Here is a 12,132-nt window from a genome sequence, read left to right as displayed (position 1 = left end):
TCTTGGACCTGGTTCTTTTGCCTCTGAATCTTCTCATTGTCTGAGATGGAACATGTCCATAAACCTGTTTCATTCGCTCTTCTCCTACAACAATCTATGATCTATTCACTGCACTCGTCTCTATGAAACATGTATGGTTGTTCATTTACTTAGTCAATCATCAAAACTCTCATGGTATGTGCCAATTTATTTTAAATACAATGCATCAACCACGAATAGGTGGGCAGATTATTTCATTTCAATGATCCCACACTTCAACCGAATAAACATGTTACAAGCTACAAAAGTCATGCTTAACTTAACAAAAGGATTAACTAATGTCTTAATAATTTCTTTTTGGATATAGCTCAATTTACAAGTGTATTTTCACATGGAAATAGACCTGAAGGATAATGCCTCGTCTGGTGAACCACAACAAATTTTTTAATTAGATTTCATTTCACTAGTACAAATGCTATTGAGGCTTGCTTCCGTCAATATATGGCATTATATATGCACGTTCACAATTGATTGTAACAATATAATTACGAACCATTTCTCATTGTGCGAAGAGTTAATCGTAGAGCAGCCTGGAGTTAGGTTTTTATTTGTTTCTTTCTATAAATAAATAAACTAAACCAGCCTGTTAAGCTGACTAGCATTGTATTTTTATTTGTAGCTTCATGGAGAAACAAAGAAGGTAAGAGACTCTTGTAGTAAGATTTTGAAAGCTAAAACTCAACCAACATACATATCTCTGTGACATTCATAATATAAGCTAGCTAGTCGTGGTCTTTGGTTTTGTCACGTAATTGATGACTGAACTTGTCTCACCTGCATGCCCTTTGATTTGCTAGCTGATGCAAACAACTTCTAAATGATTGCTAATCTATTATTAGATCTAGGTTTATATTATAGACTTATAGTATATAGGATACAGCTATTAATTAAATCTATACTATTTTACCTGACCTTAATTTCCACATTTTGGTGATAAAGACTGGCAAGCGAACTCAATCAACTGACAAATGTTAGCAACAATAAAATTTCAGCTCGGCTTCACGACGAATTTACAATCTAACTCTTTATAATAAAATTTACATGGAATGCACTCTTAGTAGGCGTTTGGACATGCGATTTCATCTCGTGAGATGAAATCATGAGATGAAATTAGCGTTTGGACATGCGATTTCATCTCTGATTTCATCTCATGAAATGAAATCCCAAATCATCCAAAAAGGCATGATTTGGGATTTGAAACCATGATTTCAAAGAATATAAATGTAAAATTTGACCCATACGTTTATATTTTGTAAAAAAAAGACCCATAAGTTGGTAGATATATTTACCAATCATGTTTACCAACCATTTGTATTAAATATTAATATGCAAGTTGGTAAAATATATTTACCAATCATGTTTACAATGTGGGAGGATTATATCAAAGAGTAGTTACATTACTATTCATGTTAAATTTTCCTTTTTATTGAACTAAAGTTTGATCAATTGATGTTGTATTTTTTAGAAAGGTCTTCTAGTAACGTATTAATTTTATTATGAACTATGATTTACTCATTTGGTAAGATTGTATAAGAATTGGGAAAATTTTGATGGTTTTCACAACTTGTGGGATTTTTATGTTTATAAAAAAACTGCAACTTAAGAAATCCAAATTGCATGTCCAAATATGATTTCATCTCATGATTTCATGAGATGAAATCATGTCCAAACAGCTCCTTAGCATCTAAGGATGACATTAATTTTAGGTAATAGTGGTTCCAATTATTAGAGAAAGAACTAAATTTTACGCCCTCTTTTTACTTTACATGAAAGTGTTTGATAAGACACAAAATTTAAGACGAAAAAAAGATTTTTGAAACTTGTGGTTTAAAACAAGTCATATACATTTTTTACTATAAATCATCTCATTAAAGATAAAATTATTTTTAAATAAGAATGAATGACATTCTTTTTTGAGACAGAGAAAAAATAATGTATGTTACATTAATTGGGATAAAAGGTGTAATAAGAATAACTCGCTACATCTTTGAACTCTACGCCTGAAAAATTGTGAGATATACTTCGTAGACTCTACTAAAACATTACTACCTCCGTCCCAATTTATGTGATATAGCTTAATTGGGCACAGAGTTTAAGAAATAAAGAAACTTTTGAATCTTGTGATCTAAAATAAGCCAAAGATATTTATGTAGTTATAGATCATCTCGTAAAGCGTAAAAGGTAAAATTTAAAATTAAATTATTGTTAAACAAAAAATGTATCATTTTTTTTGACAGACTAAAAAAAAAATATATCACATAAATTGGGCTAGAGGTAATACTACACGTGTCCAGGACCAATGCAAGCACGTTAGTCCAATAAACCAGCTGGTCGAATGTCAGTGTCAACCGAGAAATGGATTAATTCTTCATGTCATTTAAAAATGCAAAGCAAGAACTAAGAATGAATAGCAATTTTATATCTATACCATATATTAAAATCTGAAATATGAAGCCTCAAATTCCTGTTCATGAATTAATGATGATTATATTATAGAAGAGATAAAGAACAAGGAGAAAGAAGGGACATCCTAATGTTGATAGTGACTTTCTCCGTGTGATGGTGAATGAAGCAATTAAAAACTTAACCAGATTATGGAATGTTATGTGTCGAAATATCTTTAATTAATTGACTGCAGACATCTCATTCACCAATACAACATATTAGAGAATTAGTGAATTATGACAGTACAATTTTTTCGATTGCGGCAGCTTCCCAATCTTTTCCTTTTGACAAACATGTTAATGTATACAGTATAGAGTTCTTTCACGTGGGGGAACTCTTACAGGGAAAGTGAAATCTGCTTGCACTGTTCTATATATTTGGTGGTTACACGTGGAAAGAAACAACACAGCCCGTCTTTTAGTAACTGGGGGGCAGGATTGCGAAAAGAAAATTCTTTAGATTAGCTAAATTATTTATTTAATTGAACAAAGATATTCGACAAATTAGTTTTATAAAATGGAGATGCGGGGGATCGAACCCCGTGCCTCTCGCATGCAAAGAGAGCGCTCTACCGTTTGAGCTACATCCCCAAGCTTGCTAAATAATTTACAATGCATAATAATATTGGTCTTGTATTTGTTGAATTAAGCAACATCAGAAACAGAATATATAAAAGACAATGCTCATAAGACGTAGTATGCATTTGGAAAAATTTAAGTTGACGTTGAAAGCAGAGTATTTAAATCTTAAATGCAAACAAATTTGTGAAAGTTGTGTTTGGCATGAGATTCACTCTAATTTTTTATTTTATTTTTAAATGAAAGTTGATGATTTGTGAGAGGAGTTATCCTGTATTTATCCGTAAACAATATTTCAATATTTATCGAAGTTCAACATCGTTAAAAAACTTGTTTAAATACTGATCTTCTTCATTATTTGAAATACTAGGGAATTATTAAAACATATATTTGGAAAGTGTTTCAAGTGAAATAATAGTTTTCATTCACAAATTTTCAACTTTTTTTCCGTGTAAAATTTGTGTCAACTTTGATTTTTTTTTTTTTTTTTTTTTAAACTTAACCATCACATAGTGATGGGAATTTATTAAAAGCAAAAACTGTACAAGAGTACTACTCCAAAAAAAGGAGAGTATGAAAGCCAAAAAAGAAAAAGAAGCTAACAGCAACAACTAAAAATAAGCTAAAAACAGCAATGACAAAAGTAATTTGAAATACAAATTCTGGTGGCTTGGCTTTCTTCCATCTATCACACCTCCAAACTCTCACCGGGTGGTATGGAACAAGATCTAATTTAATATAATTCAGGCCTCCAAAATAGTTTCCAAGTCACATTTCCTGCTAGTTTTAGCTTGTGCAATTCAACAAGTATAACTTGGGCCATATATCCCATTCCTGTTGTGATTTGAAACTAATACAGTTGAAAACTCTTTGCATGGGAATGAGTATGATATCACACTAATACCCCCCATGCAAACAACTTCCAAATCTGTACTAAATCAGCTCAGCAATAGAATCACATGTATGGCAATATCGAACAACAGCTACAGAAACTCTGCAGGTGCAAATTTTCTTTCCCTCCTCATGTTTGCTGCTGTATATTTGATGTATGTCTGATTCTCAGATATGGTATCTGAGAATTATTTGAGTTGAAAATTCTTCTAGCAGTTGTTGGTAATTCTTGGAAACTAGTGAACTGTTGTGTACCTACAAAATCAAAAACAAAGTTAGCCAAAAAATCTGCTAGTCCATTGCCTTCTCTGCAAATGTGCTCCACCTTCACTAAACTTTCCCTTCATTAATCTTTGGATCACCTTTACTATCATTTTCAACTTTGAATATTCTTTTTTCATTTTCAACTAAAATTACTTTTTTGTTCAAGTTTAACCAAATATTGTCCAAACGCCTACTTAAATTTTTTTTTTTTTTAAATTTGAAACGCACCTTCAAACAATTGTTTCAATCACCTTAAGTACAACTAATATTTCACTTGACTTGACCAAACTGTCATTCACAAATAACGACTTCACTATTTGAAATACTGAAATGATTTTTTATTTGGTTTCCCATTAAGTGTTTGATACTCATTTTAGGACTTTGACTAATCTGAAATTGAAAGATTTACAGGCATATACGAAATAAAATTCAAATTTACACTAAACTAACAATACTATTCAATTTTAAAACATAAAAACTAAATTTTTACAAAACATATACAACCTCCAATTAAATAGGGATTATGGAGATCTCTCTTTCCCAGAAACTCTAGTTGTCATTGTTTCCATCCCAATCCCCGTTTGTTGGAGTTCAAAATGAGATCTCTCTCATGTCTTCATCAACTTCGTCTCTCCATGTCTACTTGTATGTTTCGTATAACATTATCCACATGTAAATATACATAAATATAAATATGAAATACAATGATATACACGTGACATACACCATCACTTGTATGTCAATGTGTGATGTATTCATGTTACATGTATGTCATTTATTAATTTATCGTGATATATATAGAACATATATACACATGACATTCACACGGCATATAGTCATTCAACTACCAGAACCCACTATAACCAACACAAAACCCGCCATAATCACAATTCATTCTACTATAAGAATGCAAAATTATTTTCATACGAAAAACAAGGTCACAGAATCCACCATAAAACTTGTTGTTCAAAAATCTGACATTGGTGCTCCTGCAAATATGACACTTTTATCGCAAATGTGAAGGCCACTCATTTTGGTCAAACTCGGCAAATGCGAACCAGAGATTTCCAATTCGTCTGTCACAAAATCGGAGCTTACTCGCAAATGCAGGTGAGAAGTTTGGGAGCTCCGCAAATGCGGAGTTGGGAAATACAATAATTTTGATTGCAGATGCGAACAAACCTGGGAGTATAAATTGGACAGTTTTGAATTTCAGATTTAATTATTGTCATGTTTGAAGAAAAGAGCTTGTGGAGTGGGGGTAGGGGTTGTTGGTTAGTTTGATTTGGACCTTAATTATTAAAGCAGTGATTCTCTAACACCCTAGGATAATTATACTTAATTTTGGTGAGATTTTAACCTTTAAGTCATATGTTTTGAATGCCTAAATTGGGAAATTTGACTTAATTTTAAAATTGGGATTTTGACTTAGCAATTGAATTCAAAATGAATACTTGATTATAGAGAAGCATTCGAAAGCTTATTGATAATTCGTCCATGTAATTTATTTGGAATATGATCGGGTTGACCGCGGGTTGAGTTTTCGAGGATTGATTTTGACTTCTGACTTTGACGTTTTCCTAGATTATATATGCAAACGGATTGTTTAGCCTAATTTGATGCGTTGTTCTATAAGTTGCATAGATTGAGATCGTTGAATGTTGCGGATTGGAGATCCGAAATGTGCCAGGTTGGAAAAGTTTCACCATATTTAAGTCAATTGAGACTTTAACCTCTTGCATACTTTTTTTTTTTCCGACATTAGGATTTGGAAACATACATTATTGGCTTTCAAAATAACTAGTATGCCGTGGAGCGAGTTCGCAGGCATATATGCTATTCTGTGTCAAATACTGTAATTTTGTGCTATTTCTTCAATGAAGCAGTATTAATTGCTATTAAAAGTTTGATATGATAAAATTTACACTATCACAACATGATTTATACTTCTTCTGTCTGGGTATGGCAAATAAACAGTTTGGGTTGAAGTTGGACTGGTCAAGATGGGTTGAACCAATAGATGGGTCAATGCCCAATCCTGCCCAAAACTTGCTTGGGCTAGGGTGGCCTAAGTCAAGATGGGTTAAATGATGGGTCATAACCCAACCCGGCCAATTGCACCAAATTAGCCTAATTTTGTTCCAACTTTAGCTAGTGCAATATAGACTTCTTCTGTCCATATTATAAAATTGTGATATGTGTGAACTTCAGTCCATGTCTATTTGTGGAACAGAGAAATTATTTACTCTTTTATAATCTCCTCTATTGTATTTTCTCATTCGATTATCAAGTATTTATGATCATCAATTTATAAAAAACAGAGTTAACAAAATAAATAACATCATTATAATGATGTGCGTGCGTAAAAGGAAACAATAATTACTGACAAAAAAGAAAAGAATATTTCAACATGGTGTTAGAGGGACTTTTGACACTTCATGTTACTGAATTTACTAGATGGTACCAATTCCAGATATTCAAACTCAGAAGTAGGGTATGGTCCTTATGGCTTTTGTAACAGTAGTTCACATCTTATCAATCGTTAATCATATACTATACAATGCAAATAACAGAATAATATATAATTATATACAGAGGCGGATCTAGGATTTGAAGGTGGTGGGTCAATTTTCTTCAATGTACATCTTGTTAGGAATGTGTATTTGGGTAAGGTCATCCATCTTTTAGTTTATTCGAGCCAACTATCAGGCTTTTTTTATTTGCAAATATGAAAATTACATCTCAAAAATAAATAAACAAACGTAATTAGCGTCTTAAACAAGGAATCACTCTCATTAACACCCATTAACAACAGAAGTAAAATCAACATTTTCACCAAAGGACTTGCATCTCTTATGTATATTAAAAAATGAATTTGCACAAGTAAAATAACATCTTCAATAAGGGAATTACACCAATCAAAATAAGAAAAATAATAGAAAAACTCTTCAATAGGTAAATACACCCCATAAGTAAATGTAGAATTAGATAAACTACGAGTTCTCAAAAATAAATCATAAATTTCATGTTGTTTCTAAGCAGTGCTTACGAAATTTCCATCACAATTTAAGTAGTAAAGTGATTTAAATTGAATTTAACAAATTTATAATACACTCCCTCCGTCCATTTTTATTTGTCCATTATAATAAAAATATATGTCCATTTTTACTTGTAAGTTATATAATTTGAAAAACCAAGACATAATTTATCATTTTATACCTACTTTACCCTTATTATTGAGTACTCCAATTCATTTCTCATTTTATTTATTGCTTATTAAGAGTGTCCCAAGTAAAATATAGACAAGTAAACATGGACGGATGGAGTAATAAACAAAAGAAATTATAAAAAAATAAATGAATTTTTATCTCAATCCAAAATTCCCATTGAGACCCAAATTTTTCGATTTAAATACTCACAGATTTGAGATTAAGAGAAATGCTTAATTTAAGGGATTTTGAAGTTTTTATTTGTGTGTTCTCGCTAGAGATCACAGATAAAATAATAGAAAAGAGGAAAGGCAAGATAAATAATAAAAAGATAAATAGAAAATTGGGAGGGCCGAAAAGGGAATTAGTGATAAAAATGAAGTAAAAAGCGCAACGAAAAACGGGAGTTGGAAAATATTCAAGATAAATTCAAACTTGTGTCTACCAGCCGTGGCACCTTTATCTAATTTACGACTGGGGGTGGCAGGATCAAATATTTAACCTAATTTAAGCAAATTACAACATAAGTAAATAAAAAATTTATTAATCGAGAGGTTGTCATGCTACCCCCACCCTAAAGGGTGGATCTGCCCCTGTATATATATCACTTAATAAACCACTAAGGGTATCCGATAAACAAACTCAGTAATCCTTAATGACATTTTATGTATTATTTTAGAGGTGGTTCATTTTCGTGTTCTTATATTTCTAGTTTCTGTAACAAAAAAGAATCTTATAGTTTGATAAAATTTTCTAATATTTTTGACTTATTTTGAAGTCCCAATATGAGATGAAGATTTTATTTACATATTTCTCTATTTTAAGAAATTGCAAAGGATTACAGTGATATGTAGCATAAAGAGTTATTGAGGAGAAGTATATGGTATAAAACTTAACATCTTATATAAGCATAATAGGAAGGTCACTTTTGGAATATTTTATATTCTTTTCATTTGAGTGAACTTGGCTACAAAAAAATTAAATTATTGAGGTAGGATATTGGATAGTGATGGGTTGAGTTTGGGTTGGTTCGTGGATTGACTTTGAGCTAGCTTTTGTCATGGGTGAAAATGGGTTGTGCTCAAAATTAGCTCATTCGTAATATAGCTTATGCCCAATTCATTAAATTTGGGTGGGTTGGGTGGGTCACATGTTTTTGGGCTGAATTTGTCACTCCCACCTCTTTTCCAATATAGGTGGCACAATTTTTTTTAGTATGTACGAAAAGAATGTCACATTTCTTTAATTAGAAATAATTTAACTTTAAAATTTCTCTTTTACCCTTAATGAAATTATTTATAACTACACAAATATCTGAGGTTTGTTTTAGACCAAAATTTCAAAAATTTCCCATTCTTTCTTAAATTTTATGCATAGCCAAATGATGCCACATAAATTGAGTCGGAGGAAGTGACTGATTAGCTAAATAGAACATGACATACTAGATGCATTGATCTAGGAAGAATGTCATGATGCATATTGTTTCTATACGTGTTGAGATACATAACATGATGATGTTGCGCAGGGTCGGCTCAAGGCCAAAGCCACTGAGGCAATGGCTTTTTGGGGGCCCCATTTTTGTTAAGTTTTATGGCTAATTTATTTAAAAAACTATCGTGACTATTATTACTTTTATGTAGTTTTTAAATATGTAAATTGTTTTTTTTTTAAAAAAAAACTTAAAGATTGAATGTCTGAGTTCACGATAAAATAAAGAAGTTTGACTCTTAAAATCCGAATTGTGTCACATAAATTAAGAAAGAGGGAGTACAAATTTTTCATAAAAAAAAAAAAAAAAGAAGAAACCTTTTTAGTTACGTGATAGATTAGCTATATCATCAGTTGAAATTTTTTTAGAATAAATTGATTTGAAATATTCTTGACGATTATAAAATAATAATTAATGACTTCGCATTTAAAAAATTTAGAAAAGTAGACTTTAATTAAAATACAAATGACGATCTTTCCTTTTTTTAAAAAAAATAATAATAAAGTAGGGTCTCTTTATGAAATTTGACTTTAAGCTCTCAATCTTGTTGAGACAGCCCTGATGTTGCGTTTATCAATTGATACTTTTATGATTGCACTGTTTTGTGTTATGTGCATATGACTTATGAGTTGAGATGGAGCTAGTGTCATACCAACTATGGGCGGTACTCAATTCACACACAGTCCAATTGAGCCATTATAATGGATGAGCTGGTGATACGCATAATTGGTTGGGATGTTGATAAGGTGATTTTGGCAATGGATAGCCTCTTGAAATACATAGTTCAAACATATGTAAGGATCCTATGGACGTGTAGCTGGATTGATCATGTAAAAGTCCATTTAATTTGCACGTACTTTCTCTATTTTATTTATAATAAGAAAATCTCGTATGAGATCTAACCTTTCAAAAAATATACAGCAAACATCACATTGCACCACATAGTCATATTTTCAGTTTACACTCGCATCGCCAATGTTTTTGTGCAACAATGTTTATACATCCAGTTTACAATATTATACATTTAACAACAACAACATACCCGTTGTAGTCTCACAAATTGGGGTGTGGGGAAGGTAGAGTGTATGCAGAGTTGCAGACCTTACTCATGTCTTGGGAGATAGAGACGCTGTTTCCGATTAGACCCTCGGCTCAGAATAAAGCAATAAAAAACAGGTCAAATAAGAAAAATGGACAATAACTACAACACAACAATATGCTAAGCAAAGAACAAGAGACATTAAATAATAGCAAGAACTGGCAAACAAGGAACTACATGATAAATACTATGACTACTAATAAGGAAGAATAAACGAGAAAATGCTCTACCACCTACTAACCATTTATCCTAATCCGTGTCTTCCACAACCTCCGATCTAAGGTCATGTCCTCGGTAAGCTGCAACTGCACCATGTCCTGTCTAATCACCTTTTCCCAATACTTCTTTGACCTACCTCTACCACTCCTGAAGCCATCCACAGTCAATCTCTTACACCTCTACATAGAGGCATCCGCGCATTATCTCCTCTCCACATGCCCAAATCATCTCTGCCTCGCTTCCCGCACCTCCATCGAGGCCACTCCCACCTTGTCCCGGATATCTACATTCTGAATCCTATCTCTCATATACACTTACTATGTATAATGTATCAACATTGTAAAACCTGTATAATAATTTATAAGAGGTGTTTATACACACATTTACACTGTTATACAAAGTAATACAAAAACTTATTTCGTCCCCGACGAACTTCTACACCATGAAACTCCACCGAAATGGGTCAAAAACACCAACGATAGCTCAAATATTCATTGAATAGCTTCATATTTTAACCACAGCTTCAAAATGAAATCTCAACTAGCCCCAATCATGTATTGTAAAAAAATTCAACAAATCATAAAACACATTTGTTAGTGTTAGGTTGCACAGCCTACTTCCTCCTATGCTATATCCAATTTTCGCCTAAGGATGGAACGTGTTACTTTACCTGTTCTATGCTAGCGTCTTGCAGAATATAAATAGCAGGTAAGTAAAGAACACAAAAAATTTATGTGGAAACCACCAGGCTCACAAGGGAGATAAAAACCACGACCTACACCTCTGTAGGATTTACCCAAACTCCCTTTACAACGATGAGCCTTTGTAAATTCAAGTTATAGACTCTAATCTAGGAACTAACCTCTAATACCTATCTCACTAATCTCCCTACACTAGTAAGCAACCTTCAAGTCGATCCCCAACTTGAAGTTGAATCTACAACTTTTTTTTTATCTAACTGTAATGCTTCTAATAAAGCAGATAAAGATACAACTCGATAAACAACCTAATACAAAAGTCTAGACTTAAGAACTGAAAAACATTATACAGTAGAACAACTCCTTCAATATTTCTTCTTGTACTAGACGCCCGGATTCTGAATATTCTGCATGTCTTCGTTGATCGCTCAATATTTTGAAATCTCTCTTTGTGGGTGCACAAACCTTCTTTTTGGTAAGACTTAGATATTTATAGCATTGAGTGCACATCAGATCGGCAAACACAAAACCCTCTTTGAGTAGGCCCATGAGATATATTAGGGTTTGTGATGAATTGGGATTCTTGCCTTTTGAATAAACTTCATTGTCATTGTAGGAGTCTAAAGAATCTTGTTTAATTATAGCAAAAAATTCTGGATACTTGACCGTCAAGTCTTTACCATAAATCTGAAAATCCTAGTCTTTGTAGAACTTATCTTTGGAACATGTTCATGAACCTGTTTCATCCACTTGGTTCGTCTGTCTTTGAATCTGTGCACAGTCTGAGATGGAACATGTTCAAGAACCTGTTTCATCCTATTCTCATTCATTCCTGTGACTCTATCTTGAGCTTGCTTTTGTGATGGATGATGGAACATGTTGGTAGACCTGTTTCATAGCATCATGCTCTTCGTTCTGTGTCTGTATTTCTTCAATTAGATTTATTCATTGCCAGAATAAATCATGTCTTCAGCTCTGTGACTCTGACCATGTTCTTGCTCTGTGTTGGAACATGTTTGCAGACCTGGTTCATGTGCTTTGCCTGCAACTCTCTTTATTTGAACAAAATACTTCTGAGTTGTTACGGTTCGCATTTCGCAGGCGGGGTTAGTGCTCGGAAAGCTACTTCGAACTTGTTGGTGCTCTTTCGGACTTTGTTTTGAAAAAGAGTCGCCACCTAATTTTTAGGAAATTAGGAAAA

At 32.6% G+C, this 12,132-nt stretch overlaps 1 non-coding gene across 1 annotated transcript; it reads right to left on the bottom strand.

Annotated features, from left to right (window-relative positions):
- Positions 1-3,001: 3,001 nt before the first annotated feature.
- Positions 3,002-3,074, bottom strand: TRNAA-UGC (transfer RNA alanine (anticodon UGC)). The gene has a single exon. It is a non-coding gene; the product is annotated as a tRNA-Ala (tRNA).
- Positions 3,075-12,132: the final 9,058 nt, after the last annotated feature.

Source organism: Lycium ferocissimum, chromosome 8 (genome assembly GCF_029784015.1).
Source record: "Lycium ferocissimum isolate CSIRO_LF1 chromosome 8, AGI_CSIRO_Lferr_CH_V1, whole genome shotgun sequence".
In the NCBI taxonomy this organism is placed as follows: Eukaryota; Viridiplantae; Streptophyta; class Magnoliopsida; order Solanales; family Solanaceae; genus Lycium; species Lycium ferocissimum.
This window is presented reverse-complemented; position numbering and strand designations above follow the sequence as displayed.